Source organism: Strix aluco, chromosome 14 (genome assembly GCF_031877795.1).
Source record: "Strix aluco isolate bStrAlu1 chromosome 14, bStrAlu1.hap1, whole genome shotgun sequence".
Taxonomy (NCBI): Eukaryota; Metazoa; Chordata; class Aves; order Strigiformes; family Strigidae; genus Strix; species Strix aluco.
Window position 1 is genome coordinate 9,609,298 of NC_133944.1, and position 12,182 is coordinate 9,621,479.

Consider the following 12,182-nt stretch of genomic DNA (forward strand, 5'->3'; position numbering starts at 1 on the left):
TTGACTCATTTCAAGAAAATGGTACATAAAGATGAACAAATAGCCTGCCCCCTTTTTTTTTGAAACAAGATAAAATACCAAGAATCAGTACCTTTCACATTTAATTTAATTCTCTCAATTACTTTTTGATTTAAAACTGTTCTGCATTATCAGACCAATCTTTGAATAGTTTTTAGCTTAGACTCACTACAACACACTTGTGGAAAAAAAGGCATCTCATTTTATTTATATGAAATAACGTTAGCAATGTATCAAGCTCTGCTATATAGCATATCTATATCTATCCATCTATCGATCTATATATGCATGATATATATAGCAAACCCAGTTCTTAAAATAAATGCTTTAGTCCTGAAAAATGCCAAACTTCTGTGAGATTCTAGGTACTCTAAATCTGGACAAGACTAGAATTAGGATTATTGTATTTTTCCACTGGAAACAGAGTATGCCTGATTTTTCCTTGATAGAACTACTTATATGGTATGCAGAATTGAGAAAAGTGCAACACTGGTGTACCATCAGTTGCAAGTTCTACTTTAAATGGAACAACTTGAACGGGAGGATGAGATAATATCAGCTTCTTTAACTTTCAGCTACACCTCAGCAGTTAAGGGCTTTATGCACGTCTTTCCAGTCAGGAAATCGTCCCATTAGGAGATGGATTTTTGCTTCCTCAGATGAACCCCTTCTCCCAGGGCAGCATTGGAACATAGACCTCTATTCACACACCAGCAGAGTTCCCTCTCTAATTGCCAGGACCACGGCCCTTACTCATCACATACAATGTAAGAAAATTAAAAACTAAAGGACTCCATGCCCAGCAAACTGACTTTATGAATATGACTAACCCTGTGAGACTAGCCATGTATATATGTATCTACTGGGAACCAAGCATTAAAGGCCAATATGCAGTAGCTAATGTAAAATGTTTTGTTTAAATGACAAGAGGTCTGATCTCTGATACAGGAAAAGATTTTCATGCTGTATATGTAACTGGTAAATCTCATTTTTCCCAATGTGTAATTCTAAAACAGACTGCCAGCAACTAACTCCCTGTGAGCCCTTCTGAAATACCGAATCTCTCTTCTTGTGGAAGCATATTTCAGGTCTCACTGGAGCGAACAGCAAATAACCCTCATCTGAATGCAAATTTATATAAGGTCTTTTGTGTCATTCACAAAACATAATTAGTCTTATGAGACAAAAGTATTTAGTCCAGAAAAGGAAATTTTTCATATTTAAAGGTACTTGGGAAAAAAATTCTCTTAGTTGTTCCATTGAACATTGAGAGCCTCACACTCTCCCAATTCATATTCTGCTGTTTTGCACAGGAGCACAATACAATTGCAAAGGATTATAATCTGAGGTTGCAGTTCTACAGAGCTAAGCATATATATAGCTTTATATATGGTGTGCAAACAGCCAAGATTCTAGGGGTATCCTACTACAGCGGAATTCTAGGTCAAGGCAAGATTTGTATGTACTAAATACATAAATAAAATCTTTACAGTACTGGCAATTTTCATCTTTACCAATAGAAGTCACCTTAAAAATGCTAAGTAAATTTTGTGGAATGCTATTCTCAGTTCTGTAGAGTCCTACAAAAGAAAATATTAATCCTTTGCATTTTTAAATTATGTTTTATAGCACTGTATTGGATTACTGAGAGTTTAAAGCCAACAATCCCCAGCTGCTCCAAAGAACAGTTTTCAAAATGTAGCCATGCTCTCCTGTAGCAGCTTTCAGACTAAGTATTAGGAAACCATAGACAAAACCATAAAATGATGGCTTACTGAAAATAGAAGTCATTTTGCAGGAAAGAGGAAGAAAACTAGCCTCCTGTCTAATACAATGTGATACATCCTTCAGTATCCACCTCTGAAATCATCATGGAAGGAAAGTATTTTCACCAGGCTTTGATTTAATTTGTACTCGTTCAAGAATAGTGAAATTGCCATTTGGTGTACCTCATACAAAGCAGTAGGAAGACAACTTAGTACATTATGAAGTGAATAACATAGAAGTAAGCCTGAGAGAGTGATATTAAAAGGCTTGGGAAATGAAAAATGGCTGTAAACAGAGTTTTACATTTACTTGCTGCTCTGGGGAGATCCACTTAAGATAAATGTGACAGAGGCTGCCTGTTTTTAAGCATAAACTCTACAGGAAAACAACTAGCTTAAGAAAGGTAGTCTTATTAAAGAACATGGTGATTGATAGAGTCATTTGAAGTAATGACTAAGATCTTGGTAGAGTTTATTTTAAATAGTAATTGCATTCTTGTGCACCTTAGACAAACTGGAATTCTCATCATTTCCTGTGTACTCAAAGGCCAATATAGCTGCAGCCTATGTCTATGCTAGTTTCAATACAGTTTACTATTATGTAAGTGCTATAAATGATACTCCAAGGAGGAAATAATTGACAGCTAAAGTCAACATACTTCCAACTACTAATGCTGTACTTACATGATAAGCCAACCCTTAATATTTTTTTTCTCTAAGAATTTATACTTCTGAATGGCTAAATAACACTTGTCCTGTGACTGACAGTCTCTTTGTTTTATGCCAAAAATGAGACAGAAAGTCAAGACTAAAAGTGGTAACTGAAAACCTTTCAAAAACTAATGGCTATAGGCAGGCCTACTCAGCTACCAAACCAAACCAGAAAGAATTCCAACAAGCAATACAGTTCTGTTCTGATCTATAATCTCTTGCTGAAGGGCTGACAGCATCCACGCAGTCAGAAATCTAAACTCGATCTGTGGTATTGTACTTACAGCTTCATTTCTAGAGGCAGCTTCAGAAGTGCTGCTGAAATGCCAAACTATTACAGCATCCTGTGGGGTCTTTATATGACCAATGTGTTCCTCTATAAAACGTTTTTCCACTTTGAATATAATTCTAGTAGACTACTTGATCTCCTGGTCCTCTTCAGTCTGGTCTCCCTCAAATAGGAAAGTTTCTGATAAAAGATTGGCACTTCAGAAGCACATGCAAAGCACACTGACAGCAGTTTGTTTAAGTCTAACAACTGCTATGACTCTCATTTAGAGAGGTTCACATAATTAGATTCTCTGTAACAGTTATCTTTATAAAACTTGACAAGTTAGTGAATTACTAAGAGTGTCTTTTTCAAATACATTTGCTAGAGAAAAAAGGTGAGAACTAAATTTCTAATCAAAGAGCCTTTTCCTTTCCTCAGCTTTCTCGGAGCTGCAGAGGGAAGAGTTCAGATCCTTCAGCCATGAACATGTAAGGTTCTTTTTGATAGTTTGCTTAACTGTTCCAGTTTAGTGCAAATTCCTTCCGTAGAGAGCATAAAAGCTACTTTGAGATTTTTTTGAATGAAAAACTGAATCAATAATTAATTTTTTCATAGGCAGAGATTGTCTGTGAAGAGACCTATTATGGTTTGATAGCATGAGAGAATAACATCACAATATTCAAACACATTCCTAATACAGCATCAATAGCTCTAATAAAGGACACCATCACTGTTTAAGTACCTAATGGGACGCTACAGCTGAAAAGACCAAAACTGCAAATTTAAATTTTTATTTACAATCCATTAAATCACAAGATCATAATTCAAATAATATTGGCATATCTTCTGAGATTTCCATTTAACTTAAAAAACAAACACACAAAGAAAACACCACCTTCATTAGATACAACTTTCCCTTTGGCTTCCTGTGCAGCCTGACTTGCTCTGAACACAAATCAAAGGAGCTATCCGTATTTTCAGTGTTCCAAAGCTATAAGACTAAGACACAATTCCCAATATTATGATACAAAACAAAAAAATGCAACAAAGGTGCTAAGGTGATGAAATTAGATGCTAAGCATATAAATAGCACAAAAAAGACAGACTTGTCAGCTTGCAATTAAAATTTGTTTTTCATGCAAATGATACATTTGCAGAAAGGGCAAATGATTCAGTATATTTTTCATGAACATAATTCATTTTGTGTTAAACCTGTTCATTACGAATTTCTAACTGATCATATGAAATACTAATACATCCCAGAGATTATAGATTGGCAGCATTTCTGACCTGTAATTGCAGACAATCGTGACAAAACACTTCATTTCTATTCTTCTGACAGAAATGGTTAACAATAGTTTTAAGGCAGTGCCTTGCTACATTTGGAACAATGTTTGGCACCATGACATCATGCAGATGAGGCAAAATTTAAATACCTTGAACCTATAGTTGTTCTTGCATAAAAGTCTTAGTTTCAGAAACTGATGTTTCACAGAAAGCTGGTCATGGGAAATTGGCAAAAATGGGCATTTGTTTAATTAGATTAGTGTTATTCATAGCGGAAACTATGAATCCACTATAATTAGATATCTTCTGGAAGTACATTATATGTTTTGGAGATTTAAATACTCTACCTTTGCCACCATTTTTCCGATGTCAGGGGCAAGTCTTGACCTTAAGAGTGCAATAATCAGGACTTGTGAAATATATCTGCGGCTTAGATCAGCAATCTTAGATTTCTGCATCTTAGATCACCAATGCCTTTTTTAATGAACAGGACAGTGTAAAAGTACTTGCATGTGAATGAGCATGCATACAGTCAGGTAAAGCTTTAGCTTCCAAATCAATAACAGATAGTTTTTTCCCTAATGAAGACCAGTGAAGTGTTAAAAACAACATGACACTTGGTAGAACTGCTGGATTGAGAACAGTATAATTTTTGGATGGAATGATCTTAATATGAGGCAAGTACAGGGTAAAGAATTTATATTCATAGAAGAAAAATAGAGGCCAATAACAAAAAGAATTAAGATACATATGTGTGTATATATATACACACACATATATTAAAAAAAAAAAAAAAAAGACTGAAAGCTTTGGTCAAAAGAATAGCATGAGGCATTTTTGTCACATTAAATACAGCCTTACATTCAGCATATTTTCTACCAAAATGTTCTTTTCAAAAAGTTGCCAGTGTGATACCACTATTTCAATCCAACCAATTTCCTTTGAAGTCTCCCATAATGGTAATTAAATAAATTGCTCTTGAAGTAATTATGGTTTTTTTCTGGAAAAGGAAGTATTAGGTTAAAGGGAGATGAGAGACTCTGTCACCAAACATAATCTTTCTAAATACATCAGTACTTGTTACATTTATTGGAAAAAGGATGAAATATTTAGAAATTTGGACCTTTTCAGTTTTTATAAAGGAAACATCAACTTGACAGTTGAAATAAGAAACAAACTAAAATGACTGCTAACAGTCCTGGGAGAGCATAGAGAAAGAAAATGGAAGTTGTGTCAATAGAAAGCTTTTAAAGACCATATGCGTTAAGCCCAAGAGAGCTAGTGTGAACTAGAAGCCCAAATTACCATGTTAGCAGCAAATAGCTGGTGGACAAGATGAAGGTAACTGAAAGTCCAAGACTAATGAGCAAGTATATTGTATAAAATGTCATTCTCTGTGCGAGCACAAATGCATCATGTTTGCAGGAGCGTGAGGCTTTGGAGACCAGGTTACTATAGTTCTGTTATGAAGGTTCTGCATATGGCAGATTCATTGGATGAAATACCTCTCACCTCTGTGAATTTTACCATCTTTAATAGAGAGAAATGAGGCTTTCACAGTTCCAAGTAATTTCCAAATACATAACTTTATGTTTCATGTGTACTTTTCCTCTTGGTTACAAGTCAGGCTAAAATTGTTAGTTGCAGTGTGTTGAGCGTACTATGAGTTTTGTTTATGTTTTTTCTCAGATTAAGTTTTTTTAACTTTGCAAAGATTCCCCTATTATTTGTGGAAATTTGCCATATACCTGCTAAGCAACCTGTGGCATCCACCGATTTAACCATGAGAACAGGCTGACTCAACCATATACCTTGTTCTCTGGTCTAGTCTGGTATCTCAGACTTCACAGAATTTAAAAGCAATACTGATGCTTGCTGGTTTTGTTCACATTACAAAGAAACTGGAGTTTTTAATTTAAAAGCCTATGCAAAACTTAAGTGAGTATGTTTTTCTTTGTGTATAATGCTGAACACTCCCATCTTCCTTTTTCCTTTAAATCTCTTTGGTAAATAATATAAGGTTGCATAAAACTAATCCATATGGATTAGTATTTGAATTTCTTTATGGTTTCTTTACAATAATCGCATCCAAGGATAGCAATATAATGCTCTTCTACAATGCTAACCTTGTATTTTCTTGCCACTTCAACGACCAAAAGACAATGTTTTTCAACTCAAAAACTCATAAGAGCAAGCAAAAGTGAAAAGAATTATTTGGTATCATTTGTACTTCACCTACAATCAAAAATAGCTTCCTGGTAATCCAGTGGTCAGAGAGAATAAATCAACAGACAGGCACCAGCTGGAGAAACTGGATCTGGGGATTCATCCAAGAACTGGGAACATCTTTCTGAACAGACAGACATATTTCTTGTTCAAATGTAATGGTTGTCAGGGTAAACATTGCCTTAACAATCTTAATACGATTTTTTTGTTAAACTCTTTGTGCAAATTTTGTGGACCCCTTCTGGCTTAAGCTTCAATAAGTGAGTTTAGAATCAGACCCAAAGAATGATAAATATATATTATAAGCAGAAAGAACTCATCGTGAAGGTCATACACAGGCACTTATATTATGCTATGCTATTTGTAAACAGTTATAACTAAACCCAACTATAATATGTGACACAAATTATTATGTAAGAATAAGATTGATAAATTTGTTTACTAAATGCCTATTTTAAAATGGGGATTAATTAAATGCTGTAAAAACAATTCTCCATATGTAACATGAACTTGTTAAAACTTCAGAGCTTTGTAAGCCAGTAAAATACGGATACGGAGGTACGGATATGGAGAGGCTGAGACTGTCTTCACCAGCAAGTGCTCCAGCCTTACTGCCCAAGTATGCCACAGGAGGCAGAGGGAGGGACTGGGAGAATGAAGAGCCACCCACTGTAGAAGATCAGGTTTGAGACCATCTAAGGAACCTTAAGGTGCACAAGTCCATGGGACCTGATGAGACACATCCATGGGTCCTGAGGGAACTGGTGGATAAAGTGAATGAAGTGGCTAAGTCATTGTATTTGAGAAGTCGTAGAAGTCTGGTGAAGTTCCTGCTGATTGGAAAAGGGGAAACATAACTCACATTTTTAAAAACGGAAGAAAGGAAGACTCAGGGAAATACAGGACAGTCAGTCTCATCTCTGTTCCCGACAAGATCATGGAGCGGATCCTCCTGGAAACTGTGCTAGGGCACAAGGGAAATAAGGAGATGATTGGTGACTGCCAACGTGGCTTCACTAAGAGCTAATCGCGCTTGACAAATTTGGTGGCCCTCTATGATGGGGTTACAGCGTTCGTGGATAAGCGAAGAGCAACTGATATCATCTACCTGGACTTGTGCAAAGTATTTGACACTGTCCCGCACAATATCTTTGTCTCTAAATTGGAGAAACATGGATCTGAAGGGTAAACCACGCCGTGGATAAGGAATTGTCTGGATGGTCATACTCAAAGAGTTGCAGTCAATGTCTCGATGTCCAAGTGGAAAGCGGTGACAAGTGGTATTGAGACCAGTGCTGTTTAACATCTTTGTCGGCAACATGGACAGTGGGATCGAGTGCACCCTCAACAAGTTCACCAAAGACATCGAGCTGTGTGGTGCAGTCGACACACTGGAGGGAAGGGATGTGCCATCCAGAGGGACCTGGACAGGCCTGAGAGGTGGGTCTGTGCAAACCTCATGGGGTTCAACAAGGCCAAGTACAAGGTCCTGCACATGGATCGGGGCAATCCCCAGCACAAATACAGGCTGGGCGAGGAGTGGATTGAGAGCAGCCCTGCAGAGAAGGACTTGGGGGTATTAGTGGATGGAAAACTGACTCTGAGCCAGCAATGTGGCTGCCCCCTCCCTGGCAGTGTTCAAGGCCAGGTTGGACGGGGCTTTGAGCAACCTGGTCTAGTGGAAGGTGTCCCTGCCCATGGCAGGGGGTTGGAACTAGATGATCTTTAAGGTCCCTTCAGACCCATGCCATTATATGATTCTAAAATAGTATTACCATTGCTTGCAACATGCCAAAGGCTGTGTGTGAAGCTGACAGCACAGGATCCACTAGGACTTGTTAGGTTTCATTGGGATTTGTTTTGACCTGCCTGGGGCTTGGTTTTGGATAACTTATTTGGCTGTAACAAGTTATCTAAGGACCAGGTGACTATTGCCTAATTTGTTTTGGCTTTTTGCTTAGCTTTGGATGACTGTGTGTTGTAATACAGTTGGTTTATATATATATTTGTAATAAATAGATAACAATAACAATTCACTATTCCATATGGAACAAACTATCTCTGACCCCCAAATAAAATGCAGCATACAGACAGGCATGGGATGATATAAGGAGATTTGAAAGTCCAGGTAAAAGATGATAGTGGAAGCCCCAGGGCTGTAAACTACTCACCAGGAGTCAGCTACCAGCTATTGAACGAATGCAACCTTGGAAGCTGCACAAAACCAGTTTTAAAGATAACACAGAGAACAAAGGACAATATTGAATATACGTAAAACATACCATTCACAGTTAAGCTGAATGTAATGTGGAACTACAGACCAATGAAGAAAGTGCAAGGTATGGAGATGTGGAGCATGTTAGCAAACATAAAAACAACTCCAGGTGGATTCTAGAGTGAGGAGGAAGAAGGAACCATCACGTATTGCTCTTGGATGCAAGGGCCCTCCATCCCCATCCCTGCCTGAAGACATCTGCCTGAGAGGCAGCTGATGGCGAGCATGACACCAGAGAAAGGGTAGTTACTAGAAAGCTTGTGTGTATCACTTTTAACTGTACGTAATTTGTATAAGAGCTCAACACGGGTGAACTAATAATTCTTTGGTTAGACTGTTAAGACTTTAGGTTAAGAGTCTTGGCTTTACATACAAGTTTTGTTCCTTTGGCCTAAATGAGCTCCACAAGCTGTAACATAATAAACTGATGAAGACTTCAAGCTGCCTAGTCAGAAACCTGGCTGCAACACACTGGTAACTGCTCACAAGCAAAGTAGTTCAGTCAAACAAAAGGCAATGTTGTCAACCATGTGTGAGCTCATGTTAAAGAAACAGTCTGTGCTGAAAGGAGGTAACAACAGCATGTGGGGAGCAGTAGTAACCTGGATAATGATTGGGCCAACAGAGCACCAACCTCTGCTTAGGAGAGCTGGTTTTGACAGTTATTTTAAAAAGCCATTACCATTCTATTCTTTGCTGGAAAGTTTTCCTACTTAAACATTTAATTGATCTTTATATTTGTTAAATGAAAGCACTTTTTAAGCAAATCAAATCACTACAGATCTACAAGGAGAAAAAAGGTCATTTCATTTGATGGGAGGTTTCTTGAATACACAACTATTGTATTATTCTGTTTATCCTGCAAGCAGCAAAGTAGCAGTAATCACTGGGTCACTAGCTTTACTGTGAAACAGCACAACACAGTCTTTGTTGAGCTTTCCTTAGAGTGGGTCATTGTGATTCACTGAAAGACTGTTCCCTGTGATGAGGCTGTTCTCGCCTATGTCTTATGCAGGTCAGAGAGGGACAGAAGACTGAAGCGGTACCTTTGGACATGTAAACAGAAGAACATAGAAGTGAAGTTTGCAGTTAGTGAACAGCTCATTAGTGAGTGCTAAAGGTCTGTGCAAACACATTCCCTTTAAAAATTAAGAGAAATATTCTTCTCTCCAACATGCTGCAACTCATACGTGTTGCCCACAGTGAAAGTATGAAAACAGCTCAGGAGGTCAAGAAGAAGTCTTGGTTGGTTGGTTATTTTTGCTTCAGTGCAGCCTCAGTTCACAAAATATAGCTTATAGCATGAAACTAAGCCAAGATAGGCAGGAGGCCTCTCCAAGTGACCAGACTTTTGAGTTTACATAATCTGTTTTTCTAATTTGAGGGTAGAGAAGGGAGAATGGGAGACCAAGTACCCAATTCATCCTGTAAAAGCGGGTATAAACCTGTAAAAGTACAAGGGGATCAGATCCCAGAACCATGACTTTCCAGTATTTTAGGCTGTTGTTTCTGAAAGAAGATCGTGTTCATAAACAGAACCAGAGAATACCCTGGAGGATCAGTCCTGTGTTTGATTCCAAACATTATATTGTCTCAGACTTCCCCTTTTCTGGCCTCTCCTGTTATCCTGTTGAATTCATTAGACGGTTGTGGCTACTGGCCAAAACAAATGGTTAACACATCCCAGAGCCCATATTCTTTGAAATATCTTCTGAGACAGGAATTTATAGCATTGCTATAATAAAACTCAGATTTCAACATTAAAGTATAAGTCTGTGTACTTGCCACACATACCAGAATTATACAGAAAATTTGAACCATGAAACCCTAAGGAAACTGGGAAAATATGCAGTAACATCTAGAAAGAGGTCATTAGGACTTGGTTACACCTTTAAGAACAACCTTAAGCAAGAGATAAATCACATATGATGTTACACAGGTAGCAGCAATAGACCTAAAAAAAATGCCATTGAATCACAAATACTTTGGTTTTGGTACACTGAAGTACAGCAATTTTAGAGTGGTCTAGAGCATTACTACCTTAGATGAGAAAAGATGGGATTGAGTCCTGATTGCACCCTCACTTTGTCCCTCCATGCCTCTGCCCAGCTCTGAGAAGGTTAGTTTTTTGCTTTGATGTGACCATTTGGTGTTTTCTATTCTATTATCTTTTACATTCTGTTTGTCATTAAGCATTCAAAAATTGTTAAATATGTGCTTTCCATCTAAAAAAGTACATATTAATCTTCTGCAGGAATTACAAAGAATTGCTTTTATAGACAAGAAATTGTATAGCTTTTTCCTGTAAAGGAATAGAAGTATAAACTTTGCCTAAAACCTTGGAACAAACCTTCATTTACGAGACAAGGAAATCATTCTTATTCCACTACACGAATTCAGTGGGCTGCCACAGGCCAGTCATAATCTGTTATTGTTTCCCTGCAACCTTGTACTATTAATTTTTCTTTTTAATGAACTGTCCAGTCTAGTTTAGCTATGGGAACTATGATGGAGCTGCAATATAAATGGTTTATGTCATGCCTTTGTCAAAAGGCTTTCCCCTACAGCACTAGAACGTAATTGAAAAGCTATTTTAAAATAAAGTAACTAAATGGTTGCAAATGCAGGTTGTCAGGAATAAAGTGGGAAAATCCTTTGCATTACATTAGATTTTACCAATCACAACTTGTATGACTTTATTAGTGTTTATACAGATTAGTAAAGCCACATAAATTGCATATGTTTGTATGGTTACATTAGTAAGTATTCCTGAAAGATCCTGAAGCCATTTTAAAGTTTTTTCTTCAACTGTGATTAACAATGCAGTAATTGGTTTGGTTAAATACCTCAAAAGAATTAAATATGCTAAATTTTGTTTTATTTTATAGCATACAGAATATGTCCATGTTTGAGACAGCAAAGTAGTTTCTGAGTAGAATTCAGGACAGTTTTTGTTGCATATGAAACCTTGAATGGCTGAGTACACAGTAATTTTTTTATATATTATATATCCAAGACACAATTTAGTTTCTTCTCATGTATATTTTTTATAGCCCTGGATGCATTTGTTCTTGAGGCACAACAGTGTATGTTTTAATATATGCTATTATTATAATAATAATTATTATTATTAAAGCCCAGACAGAGCAACTATAGAGAGCATTTATAGTTAAAGCTGACAAAAGTTTTCTCAATAAATTTCCATCAGAGTTGTGTCTGAAAGACTTTGATTTAGCTTTTTGTTCATACTTCTCGCCTTTAAAATAACTAAGGAAATTTTGTCAGAAATTAATTTTATCAGAACACATATTTCACAACTAAATGCAAAATATTTTAAGTTGTTTCGACTCACAAGCAGTTGCATTTTTGGTGAGTTTTTTAGTCAATGTATCAATCTTTTAATGGCTTTTTCTCCTCTTATGGCCAATCTCTGCAGTTTGTGCAGTGCAATCACTTCATTGCTTAGGCAAATCTCATGCCTTGGGGGAACCTCAGGAGTTTCCTGTGACTTAGCCCAGCCAGGATTCTCCAGCCCACCAGGCAGAGCAGACTGCAACCCAAATAGAGCTCGGATTTCCCGGAAGACTGGGAAAATGAAGAGAAGAGTGTCTGATGAATTTTTGTCACT

At 37.1% G+C, this 12,182-nt stretch overlaps 1 protein-coding gene across 3 annotated transcripts in view; it reads right to left on the reverse strand.

Annotated features, from left to right (window-relative positions):
* CDH11 (cadherin 11) overlaps positions 1 to 12,182 on the reverse strand; it is an 83,717-nt gene that overhangs the window by 26,967 nt on the left and 44,568 nt on the right. The gene's annotated exons all lie outside the window — the stretch shown is intronic.